The sequence below is a fragment of the Neovison vison genome, chromosome 4 (assembly GCF_020171115.1).
Source record: "Neovison vison isolate M4711 chromosome 4, ASM_NN_V1, whole genome shotgun sequence".
NCBI lineage: Eukaryota > Metazoa > Chordata > Mammalia > Carnivora > Mustelidae > Neogale > Neogale vison.
In genome coordinates, this window is record NC_058094.1 from 166,248,248 (window position 1) to 166,261,986 (window position 13,739).

The following is a 13,739-nucleotide window of genomic DNA, read 5'->3' on the forward strand; positions in this document are numbered from 1 at the left end:
TAACTGGGAAACAGTTTATAATTATAATTCCCAGTTAGTAACTGGGAATCTAGTTTATTCAGATCTTTATTTTAATATTTTCTTGTTTTGAGAAACCTTAATTATCATCTCATGAATATACTTTGAAAATGCTACTCTAAATTGGTTTAAGTTTTATACTAAGAGGATAATTATGTTAAGAGGAGAATTTACTTCAAGTTTATGAATGGTGCATAAATCTATGTATGTTAGGCATACAAACCCCAAAAATTATTTTTTGAGGTCTTTGTGATTATTTTTTCTATTGAAAGTCAAAATGATTTGAAAATGGCCAGTGCATTCCAAGGCCATACGTGGCTGATAGCAATTTGTTGTACAAATTTGCACTTGGTAGATAATCGAATTTTTATCACTCATTTCAAGCTGATTACATTCTTTGAAGATGTTCTACTTTTTCCCGACTTTGCATCCGAGGCACACATTAGCAGGACAATTGCTTGCAGTTTTTGTTTTCCATTCTCTAGCTTTTAATGACATTTGAAGATCCAGAAACTTTCAAGAAGCAGCAAAGCAAGAAAGTACTATCCTGCTTGCTAAAAGAAAATAAAAACCGTTTTCAAGGTATGTTTATTCCTCCAATTTCATGGATGCTAAAATCCATGAATGGGCTTCATCTTCAAGGCCATCTTGAGCTGAATTACACTGCTTTGCATCTAATGTTGTATTTCTCTATTTGGGAGTCTTTTCCTGGGAGAGCATTTCTTAATAAAGATGAGGACTAGAATTTCCCAAGATTAGCAAAACTCTGTAATGAGTTGGATTTTAGACACCTGACAGGATATGCTAATACCAACAAAACTGCCTCTCCGAAAGAGTAACAACATCCTATGGGCAAAATAAAGCCAGGCAAAATAAGACTGTGTCTTTTTACTTCTGTTGCTAATTAAAATGTTAGAATTTTAAAGTTAATGAGTAGATTTCTTATCCTATGTAGAATTTTTTTCCTTATTAAAATATCATTAACATTTAAAAACTATTTATATTTTATTTGTGCAGAGATACCGCTTGTTCTAGAGTAAAGTTCAGATGAATGCCTGGATCATGAAGGACATTAATATCAATAATATATGTTGTTATATCTAAAAATAATCCAATAAAAGAAGTCAGCTTTTTGCTAAATTTTAATCCTACTATATAGAAGGTCCAAAGTGAGTTTGTTAAAGGTATTAGCTATCAAAACCAAACAGAAATTAATTAAATTAATATCTATCAAACTGACATGTATGTATTATGGGCTAGGCATTATAATAGATACTAGAAGAATGGAAAGCAAAGTCATAGTCCCTCTTACGAAGAAGTTGCACTCAAGTAGAGGAGAGAATATAATAAATAGGCAATTAATGCCTTGCCCAGTCTTCAAGAGGAGGAAGGAAATGGCAATTTATATATGTTTCCAGAGGAAGGGAATCTAAATTGAGTTTTTAAAGGTGACTAATAGGGCTGGTGAGCTGAATCAGTGGAACACTCCATATAGAATGTGCAGTATGCATAATGGGACAGGGTGACAGGGAGTATGTTGAGTTCTGACAATGGAGATGAATTAGAACAAGGCCAGAGTATAAGGAATTGGCATGGAATGAGGCTGGAGAAGTGAGCAGGTGCCAGAGCACAAGGAACCTTGCATACTATGTTAAAGAATTGAGATTTTATTCTGTAGGCAGTGAAGATCATTGAGAAATCTTATTCAAGGACCTCATAGGTCAAATCCTATCAGCCACATTGTTATGGTTAGGATGGATAGCATTCAGCATCACGTGGTGGTGGTGGTACTGGTGGTGGTAGTGATGAGAAAGAGTAGTGTGTGTGAGTAGTGTGTGAGTAGTAGTGTGGTAGTGTGTGAGAAAGAGAGAGACTGTACAACTCAGGGATGGGATTTATGGGCCTCGGCACTTGAGCAATGGTGGTGGTAGAGAATGGATATTGGGATGTGATAGGCATACTGCAATAGTATCGTCATTGTAGGTAACATTTCTTTTTGCTATTAATTAATGATTGGAACAAAAAATCAGAGTTTTTCTTCTGTCATCAAAATAGTGGTGATCTTGCTTGTGGTGAGGAAAGAAGGTAGATGTCGCAGTGGTGAAGATGCCTCCTTTCCTGTTCATGTCTCTCTTCCTTGGTAGACTTGTTTTATTTCTTCAGTTATATCTTTAATGTCTTTTAAATTGTATTTCTCTACATAATAGAATTTAAATTTTTCCCAGAGTGAAATATGCAGCTGATTAGGAAATCAAATCTAAATCCACCTTGTGCTGAGAGTATATCAGCATTATTAATCAAATGTTCAGACACTCTCTCTCATTTGTCTTTCATAGAACTGTCAGATACTTTCCCTTAAAATACTTTTTCAATCTTTAATATGTATATAGAATAAAAGATATATAATATTCTATATAATAATATATAGAATAAAGTCTTTAGTGACTCTTTAGTTCATATATGATATAATATCATTTCCTGATACATGGTGGTAATTTATTTTTATCATAAATACTGACTGGGCCCCAAGTTGTCTTAGTACTCCAGGCACATACATACATACATACATACATACATAAGTATATACAAAGCTTCTTGAGATTCAAGGAGCAAAACTCAACTTATTTGAAAAGTAAAGAAATAACATGAATGGAGCTAGAGAATAGTGTGTTAACCGAAATAAGTCAGTTAGAGAAAAAAAAATACCATGTGATTTCACTCATGTGGAATTTAAGAAACAAAACAAATGAGCAAAGGGAGAGGAAAAAAAGAGACAAACCAAGAAGCAGACTCTTTTTAAAAAAGATTTTTTTAAAGATTTTATTTATTTATTAGAGAGAGAGAGAGCTCACACGTAGGCAGAGAGGCCCGCAGAGAGAGAGGGGAGAAGCAGGCTCCCCGCTGAGCAGAGAGCCTGATGCAGGGCTCGATCCCAGGACCCTGATATCATGACCTGAGCCAAAGGCAGAAGCTTAACCCACTGAGCCACCCAGGCACCCCAAGAAGCAGACTCTTAACTATAGAGAACAAACTGGTGGTTATCAGGGGGGATATGGGGGTGGGGAATGGGTGAAATAAATGATGGGGTTTAAGGAGTACACTTGTGATGAGCAGCAGGTGTTGTATGGAAGTGTTGAATCACTATATTGTATCCCTGAAACTAATAGTACATGTATGGTAACTAACTGGAATGTAAACAAGTACTTTAAAAAAGTGAAGAAATAAAGTGAGAGGATTTTTTGGAAAGAGGTTAGACTTAGCAGTTATTGGCAGGTATTGTGAGCTATAAGAATGAGGAATTGAAGTCAGTCATACTGCTCTTCCTTCTCCCAGACTTGCATGGTTTCTAAGCCCTGCTCCTCCCCATGTACCTGTTTCAGTTATCCTGTGTCTAAATACTGGCTCTGTGTAGGTGTGAATGTGAGATCCTAGTCTGGACTGGATGCAGCCTCTTTAGTCAATTTCCCAGTAAAAATAGCTGATGTCTGTGTAACTCAATTCTGTAGTCACAGAAAAGAAGTCCTAATTGGTTTATCTTGAGTTGATTATTAGCTCACTTCCATCATTGAAGGCCAGGGGACTAGATCACATGAGACCATGTCTACTCATGGGGAGGGGGGGAGTACAGAGCAGGATGTCTAAGAAGGGAGAATGGAAACTTTAAGAAGGGAACATGGAGCAGGAAGAAAATAATTGGCCCAGCTGAGCCTCATTCCTGAACCTGCTACTACTCTCCCACCCTTTTTTTTTTCCCTCTCTCAGTGCACCTAACAAATTTCAACTTAACCTAAGTTCTAACTCTTTAGTTTAGATGCTAATGAGCAGTGAAATGACCAAACCGTGGACATGAATAAGGAAAAGGTCTAAGGGGAAACTCATGAAGAAGATAATGAACCCTTAAATAATCCAGCATTACCTGGCGTATCTGTGACCTACTGTCTGTAGGGCAAGAAGACTCACTCTTCTTCCCAAACTGTTGGTGTGGTTACAGAGACCTGCATTTTCTTCTGCCAAAGTAGAACAAGCTGAATTAGTTCTATGAATCTTTCCTGGAAACTGCTTGGTACTTAACCTTTCCTCACCTTCTGCTAGCAACTCAGAAGTGGCTATTTGTCTTGTTTCTATTTATGCTGTTTTAGTCTCTTTTTACAAACTGTACCCTTAGTCTATTGCTTTGCTTCCTTAATAGCAAGAAGATAAATGTCGGTAGAAGCAAATCATGTAAAATTTAATCCATTTAACAGAATTCCCTTTCGTGTGGCCAAAAGCTTTCTGAAATTTCTTGTCTTTATTACATATCTAAGGATGAGGATTTATAGGTACAGGAACATTTTCTTTCCCCTGTAGGTGATCCAGGGTTATACTTGGTGGGTGAAGGATAATGGTCTTCTGCTTATACCACCTTTAGCTTTGGGTGAAGTAGCACTAGAGGTGCTGGACAGGCACTATCATTTTGATCCTGAGGTAGTGGCTCAACAGTGAAAATATACAAACTGGTGTTCATTGGATTTATGCAATTGTGGTTTGACCCATGGTTTCATTTCAGGAGCTACCTTTCCTAAATGATACCCTCTTCATCGAACAGCTGTCTACTTCGGCAGTCACAGGAAAAACCAGGGAAAATAATTTTAAAAAACCTAAAAGCACATTGATTTATTCAAATGTTTTTTCAAGCTCTTGATATTAGGTGTTCTGCAGAGGAATGTCTGAAGCACTAGGAAGTACAGAAATAAAGCCAAGTGGCTCATTCTCTTTGAACTACAGAGTGCCATCATCTCAAGTGTTTTACATCTATATAGAAGGTAGATGACTTTCACTTGTCAGTCCATTGACCTTTTCATTTTCAGTTACTGCCTTTCCTCTTCATTCAACAACCTACCTCCATAGTCATATCTTGTCCCTTAAGTTCTCCATCCTATAATTGCTAATTCAGGAATGCAACTTTCTGGCCCAAATCGCTCTTTCCCATTTACTTGTTCAGTAATTTTCATGATACCTATTCTTAGTTCATTTCAGTTCTTTCCATCCCCTGCCTATTTCCCAGTTCACCAGCTTCCATCTTTCTTTACCACCCTCATACTCTGTTTAAATCCCAAGGCCTACTGCATAAAACAAAAACAAAAATAAACAAACAAAAAACTGTCACTAATATCATAATTCCCTTTTCCCTCTCCTCTTGTTATACCTCTCTGGCAAAATCCCATTTTTGGGTGAGCCCAGCTGTCTGCCTTATTTGTACATGTGCCCAGGTAGCACAAAGATTTTAGAGAAAATACACAATAAAATAGATAGCTACTTCTATCAATTCATGACCTTCAACTTCAGGTCAACTTTTCATATTGTTCAGCAAACCTGGTTCATTTCTCTGGCCAACCCTCCCACCCTCCATATTAATATTTTGAAGTTTCTCCACTTTTCTCAATTCTCTGATGTCCACCATTCCACTCTCAATTTGACTTCCTTAGTATCAGCATATTATCTTACTTTCTATACATAGAGACAAAAGAGATAGGAATAGACAAAAGAGAACTAATTCCCAAACTTAATTGTTCTTCTACCCATCATCCTCTCCTCCTATACAATGGGACAGCTGGCCCTTCAAGTGCTCCTGTCTAAGTCTAAAGTAACTACTCCTTCTGTCTTCTCAGAAACTGTATGCTATTGCTTTTTTTCTTGCTCTTTTTAAATTGCTCCCAATTTTTCCTTCTCTGCTGGATTATTCTCAGTGACAGTGAAGCATGTTCAAATCACCACCATTAAAACAACAACAAACACCCCCAAAATAACAACAACCTTTTGTGGTCCATCTTCTCAAAGGAATTGTCTATATCTTTGCCCAATACTCAAGTAGTTTTGAATAAATGAAGAAATTACTTAAAATTATCTGATAATTTAGCAAAATATTATATTTTGAGGAAGATTATCCTTGCATGAAGATTTTATTTTTCTTTCTTTTTAAAAAATGTTTTTATATTTAAATTCATATAGTGTATCATTAGTTTCAAAGGTGGAGTTCAGTTATTCTTCTGTTGCACATAAAACCCGGTGTTCATTACATCACATGCCTTCCTTAATGCCCATCACCCAGTTACCCGTCCCTCCTCCCCAACCTTCCCTCCAGCAACCCTCAGTTTGGTTCCTATAGTTAAGAGTCTAGTGTGGTTTGTCTCCCTCTCTGATTTCATCTTATTTTATACATAAAGATTTTAAATCTGCTGAATGTTTATGGAGGTCCTATCGTACTAAATGTTGAGGATATAGAAATGTAACATGGTTTTTTCTCTTACGATAGGCTTAAAGCCTAGCGTAAAAGACTGGTAAGTAAACAACATTATCAACACAATATGATATGCTATCTGCAGGTGTATGTCTGGGACTACAGAAGCATGTTCATAAGTAATTGAAAATTTAAAATGGAAACACAACACTGTTTTCATTGAGGCTGGATAAAATTAGCACAAATGTATTTTTAAATTAAAATAGAAAAATGTTCTAAAAAATAGAAAACAAATTTTAAAGAAACTCATAGTGAATATTCTGTCCAAAAATTTTATATAAATTCTATTTTGTGAGATCTTTTGAGTCAGAAATTGCACAGGTATTTTAATTGCAGGCAAAACTCTACTTTAAAAGCTTCTGCTTGGGTGCCTGGGTATGTCAGTTGGTTGTGTCTGTGTTTGGCTCAGAACATGATCTCGGGGTCCTGGGATGAAGCCCCATGTTGGGCTCCCTTCAGAGAGTCTGCTTCTCCCTCTTCCTCTGCCTCTGCCTCCAGCTCGTGCTCTCTTGCTCGCTTGCTCTCTCAAATAAATAAATAAAATCTTTTAAAATAAATAAATAAATAAATCCTCTGCTTGACTGTTAAATCTTTCCAATATTTGTTTGTTTGTTTATTTAAGATTTTTATTTATTTATTTGACAGAGAGAGAGAGATCACAAGTAGGCAGGGAAGCAGGCTCCCTGTTGAGCAAAGAGCCCAATGAGGGGCTCTAACGCAGAACCTTGAGATCATGACTTGTGCCAAAGGCAGAGACTTAACTTACTGAGCCACCCAGGCACCCCAAAATCTTTCCAATATTTAAATATTTAAATGCATTTTATTTTTTCAAGATACTGCTTGTTCTTCTTTCTGTAGTGAGTCCCTGGTGTTGCTTGCAGTTCATAAATTACTTTTCAGTTTACTAGCTTTGGTAGACTCTGAGATATCATACCAAATATCCCAGAAAGAACAGTTAGTAACTCTGAATTCAAAAACAATCTGAAGCCACTGAGAGATTTACGAAATTGTATAAGACATATGATATGAAAAAGTAACTATGTGAGTAAAGTCAAATATTGAAAGATAAAAGTAAAAATAATATCTTGTGGCATTTATACATGGGTATATACAGATGTGTTTGTGTGTATATGAAATAGTAATATTTAAACATTAAATGATCAATAATTGTATTAAATGTAAATGGACTAAATACTATAGTTAAAAGAAATATTGCCATGCTAAATAAAAAAATAAAATTATTTAAGTATTGCTTATAAGAGGGGTAGTTTTAATTTAAAGTCATGGAAAGGATAAAAGTAAACTATAAAAAGTACTAACCAGAAAAGGCTAATTCAGTTACCTAATATTATAAAAAGTTGATTTTTAAGCTAAAACACATCCTAGAGATGGACAATTTAATACAGATACATAATATAATAAAAAGTAGATTTTTAAAATAAGATACATTCTAGAGGTAGAGGGATAATTTGGAGTAATTTGGTTAATATATCAGGAGGACATATTATTCTTTATTCATATATACCTAATAAAATATATTCAAAGCATATAAAGGAAGAGAGAACTAACCAAATTCATAATTGTAGTCTGAGATTTGAATATTTCTTTTAATAAATGATAGAATAAGCAGATAAAAGATAAGCATGATGAATATTTAAGAATGTAATAAGCAAGTGTATAATTGTATTAATATAAGTTTATATTATAGACAAGTTTACTCATATATCTTAGATACAAGCATATAATTATAAAAAATATATACAAACATAAACAGAAAATTATGTGGGTGGGTTCTATAACCAACAATTGCAAAATACACAGACTTTTCAAGTACACCTGAACATTTTGTCAAAATTGACTCCATAGTGAATGCAAGCTGGTGCAGCCACTCTGGAAAACAGCATGGAGGTTCCTCAAAAAGTTGAAAATAGAGCTACCCTATGACCCAGCAATCATACTTACCCTAAAGAAAAAAATGTAGTGATACGGAGGGGCATGTGCACCTGAATGTTTATAGCAGCAATGTCCACAATAGCCAAACTATGGAAAGAACCTCATATGTCCATCAACATATGAATGGATAAAGAAGATATGGTATATATATATACAGTGTAATACTATGCAGCCATCAAAAGAAATGATATCTTGCCATATGCAATGATGTGGATGGAACTAGAGGACATTATGCTGAGCAAAATAAGTCAATCAGAAAGATAATTATCATATGATCTCTCTGATTTGAGGAATTTGAGAGGCAGTGTGGCGGGCTGTGGGGGGTAGGGAGGGAAAAAATGGAACAAGATGGGATCAGGAGGGAGACAAACCATAAGAGACTCTTAATCTCAGGAAACAAACTGATGGTTGCTGGGGAGTTGTAGGGGAAGGGATAGGGTGGCTGGGTTATGGTCATTAGGGAGGGTATGTGCTATGATGAGTGCTGAGAATTGTGTAAGACTGATGATTCACAGACCTGTACCCAGAAGTAAGTAATACATTATGTGTTAATTAAAAAAAAATTGACTCCATAGTGCTTTATATAGCAAGTTTTAATAAATCTCTAGGAATTGGAATATTATAGATTATGGTTTCTGACATTGAAATTAAGCTAGAAATTAGTAATAAAGAGGGAAATAAAGATAAAAATTGTAAGTTAAACATTACTCTTCTAAAAATAGCTGTTGGTTAAAGAAATAAATCATAATGAAATTTACAAAAAATTTTAATTAAAAGATCATGAAAAAATACCATTTCAAAGCTTATAGAATGCAGCACATGATGGCTAAGAGAGAAATTTATAGCCTTAAATAAATATATTAAAAACAAGAGTAAAAAATAAGTCTTGATTCCAATACATCAGAAAAAGAACAGCAAGTTAAATGTAAAAAAAAAAAAAGAAGGAAGACAATAAAAAAGATCATAGCAAAGATCAATAAAATAATAAGCAGACCTAAAATAGGTTCAAGAAATCCAGTAATTCTCTATAATGAGCAATAAAATTAACAATGTTCTAGCAAGGAAAATGGAGAGAGGAAAGAGGTATAAAATTTCAATATCAGTATCAATAATAAAAAAATATGTAATTAGATATTCTACAGAATTTCTAAAGATGGTAAGAGATTATAAAGGTCTTTCTAAATCGTATTTATTTATTTATTTATTTTTATTTAAGAGAGAATGGGTGAGTGGGGGAAGGAGCAAACTCCACACTGAGTGTGGAACCTGATGCGTAGCTTGCTCTCAGGACCCCAAGATCATGACCTGAGTCTAAACCAAGATTTGGATGCTTAACCGACTGAGTCACCCAAGGCCCCCAAGTTGTAAGAGATTATGAACAATTTTTGTGCTGTTAATATGGAAAATGTGGATGTAATTAGAAAACTCTTAGACAAATGGTCATAAAGGAGCCTGTTTTTACAGCCTTTGGAAATATGAAATATACACAAGAAAGTACCTCACCTAAGTTTTAAAAATAAGAAAGCTATATTACACTTTTATAAAACTAAAACTTTTTTTTTTTTTTTTCAGGGTGCCTGGGTGGTTCAGTTAGTTAAGCATCTGCCTTCATCTCAGGGCATAATCCTAGGGTCCTGGGATCGAGCCCCACATCTGGCTCTCTGCTCAGTGGAGAGCCCGATTCTCTCTCTCCCTCTGCCTGCTTCTCTGCCTACTTGTGTTTTGGCTCTCTGTCAAATAAATAAATAAAATCTTAAAAAAAAAAAAACCTTTTCTTTTTAAGCAGAAGAAACTATATTATACTTTTATAAAACTAAAATTTTTTTCACCAAAATCATTATTATATAGTAAAAAGGAAATCCAGAGTTCAAGAAGATTATTACAATATTATGATTGAAAAAAGGAGCTCTTGTTGAGAATATTATAATGGTATTCTATAAGTCAATAAGGGAAAGATGGAAATACTAACTGAAAATTGAGCAAAATACTCAAACATTACAAAAAAGGGTATTCAAGTGGCCAAAATAAGATGAAAAGGGGCTTAACCTCTTCAGGTCTCAATAAAATCCATCAGCTCCAACTGCCTTCCAGAATGGCTAAAACTAAATGACATATTCTTGGAATTGGCAAGGTTATGGAGTAACTGAAACTCTCATGCATTGCTGGTAGAAGTGTAAATTGGTACAACCATTTTGGAGACCTGTTTGATAAAGTGGAAAACCTGAACCTGGCCAAAACCTATGACTCAAGAGTAACATACCTGGGTATGTAACTGTCAGAAACACATGTGTATGTTTGTTAAAGAAAATGCTCACAGCATTAATAGTAATAGACAAAAACTGGAATCCAACTCAACGTTCACCAAAGGTAGAATGGATAAGGTATGTTGTGATGTATTAATATAATGGAATACTATATAGCAACGAATATGAACACATTATTTATATGGCAAAGCCAGGATAAATCTCACAAACATAGTGTGCAGTGAAAGAAGACTGAAGCAAAGTGTACAAATTGTATTGTTCCATTTGTATAAAATTCAGTTCCTTGAAAGAAACATCACTTGCTTTAGGGTCCAGAAACTGATTATTGTTGAGGGGAAAGGTAGTGTCTTAGAGGGGAACAAAGGAGTCTGTGAGCTGCTACCTAGTCCTCTGTTTCTTGGCTGGGCAGAGTCAGATGGATGCATTCAATGAACATTCATTGAATATACATTCACGACAATATAATTATGTGTATCCTTTCCTATATAAATGTGATAATTGAACATAAATTTTTATTAAAATTTTTGGGATGCATGTAATTTGGAATATTTGGAGTTACAGGGAGTTAATGTGGAAAAGAAAGCCCTTTTTTAATATAAAAATATTTATTTATTTGAGAGAGACGGAGAGTGTGTGCAGGAGAGCAGGGGGAGGGGCAGAGGGAGAGAGAGAATCTCCAGCTGACTCCCCACTGAGCCTGGTGCAGGGCTCAAACTCATGACCCTGAGATCATGAACTGAGCCTAAACCAAGAGTTAGGGGCTTTTTCAGGCATCCCAAGCCTGTTACTGCTTTAAGCAAGGGAAAATTTTCCTTCAAAAAGCAAAATGGTATAATAAACATGGACTTTGGAATCAGGAATTTTTGAGTACAAAGTCTAAATTTACTGTTTATTGGCTTTATGATTTTGAATACACAGCTTTGTCTAAACTTCAGCTTCTAAAAATTGCCCCTGAGGAATATATATAATGTATCAATAGGCCTGGAGCCTTTGTTTCCTGGGATTTTTTGTATTTAGCACTGCTAAATAGTAAAGCCATGCTCCCAGGATGGCCTACCGCCAACAGATGTGGCTTTGGCAGTTACTGTATTTCTGCCTTTACTTATTTGGAAAAAGGCAATTTAGAAAAAATATAAGGCAGTTCTTACAAGCCGTAATTACTTAGCTTTGCAATCGTTGGTTAGCTCCTAGGCACGCTAAAACATAGCAGCAACAAACAGACTAATCATTTTCCTGTACTGAAACTTAAGTCAGGAAATTCATTTGTCTCATCTGTGCCAAAAGCAAATTTCTTCGCAGTCCTCCCTGCTTTGCCTTTTAGGTAACTCAGAACACCTGGTTGCCAATTGCTAGCTGATGATAATTAGCTTTCAATTATCACCAGTTAAATTTTCACCTGTTCAATTTGCAAATTCCTGAATTTTTTGGCTTGTCCTGTTAACAAGTTCTGATCTGTTCTGTCTTCAGTACACCTGCTCTGTGAGAGTGGGGAAACAGTTCTCCCACTGGGGAATTTCCCCTTCATCTGTCGTGCTGTCCAATTTTATCCATCTGGTGTTAGATGGGTACACACTTTGCTAAGAGACACTGAGGAACACCCAGATTTAGTCTCAATCTCTTAGGTTTCCAGGGCTAGGGCTGGTCCTGCTTTCCCGAGAGTGATTCTGTGACTCTTCTCACTTTCTTCAAAAACAGACAAATAGTCTTTATTTCTACAAATTAGCCTTCTTAAGAGATTAACCAAAACAATAAATAGATAATATAAGGAATGAGTCAATTTTTAACAATGGAGTTCTCCTAAATTTAATAATGGATTGAGATTCAATAAACCAGGAAATGAGATAAAGGTATAGGAGATAATGTAGTAAGATTTTGAGAGAGAACATGAAAAATACCCTAGTGGAATATTTGGTGGTTCTGTTTGAAGATATTTATGTCAGTTACATAAAATATGAAGTGTCTGATAGGTGATCTTAGAACAAACATAAAATAGGGGCACCTGGGTGGCTCAGCAGGTTAAAGCCTCTGCCTTCGGCTCAGGTCATGGTCCCCGGGTCCTGGGATCGAGCCCTGCATCAGGCTCTCTGCTCAGCGGGGAGCTGCTTCCTCCTCTCTTTCTGCCTGTCTCTCTGCCTACTTGTGATCTCTGTCTGTAAAATAAATAAATAAAATCTTAAAAAAAAAAAAGAACAAACATAAAATAAAGTGGAATGCTCTAAATATTATAACACTATATATATGGCAGTATTACAATATAGGATAATATTAAACAGTATAAATTGGATATGTGACATTGATTTATGCCTTAAATATAAATACAGCTCATATATAAGGAATTTAAAACTTATATTAAAAATATAAAACATAATAGAAAGTGATTTATTTGCATTATATAGTTTTCTTCACTTTCTACTTAAAGTCATTTCTGTAGTAATCAGTTAAAAAACAACAATAACAACAAAATCATAACATTAAAAGAAAAATTTTAAAAAGAATGCATAGCACCTTTCTATAACTTTATATTTTATTTTACATATTTCTTTATCTTCACCAACATATATCTTATATTATTATAGCCATAGTTTATAATAAATATTATGATTTTTTATTATTTATTTTTATTTTTTTAAATTTTTAAATAAACATATAATGTATTTTTATCCCCGGTGGTACAGGTCTGAGAATCGCCAGGTTTACATACTTCACAGCATTCACCATAGCACATACCCTCCCCAATGTCCATAACCAACCCCCCAAACCCCCTCCCCCCAGCAACCCTCAGTTTGTTTTGTGAGATTAAGAGTCACTTGTGGTTTGTCTCCCTCCCAATCCCATCTTGTTTCATTCATTCTTCTACCCCCTTAACCCCCCATGTTGCATCTCCACTTCCTCATATCAGGGAGATCATATGATAGTTGTCTTTCTTCGACTGACTTATTTCGCTAAGCATGATACCCTCTAATTCCATCCACGTCGTCGCAAATGGCAATCTTTCATTTCTTTTGATGGCTGCATAGTATTCCATTGTGTATATATACCACATCTTCTTGATCCATTCATCTGTTGATGGACATCTAGGTTCTTTCCATAGTTTGGCTATTGTAGACATTGCTGCTAGAAACATTCAGGTGCACGTGCCCCTTTGGATCACTACATTTGTATCTTTAAGGAAAATACCCAGTAGTGCAATTGCTGGGTCATAGGGTAGTTCTATTTTCAACATTTTG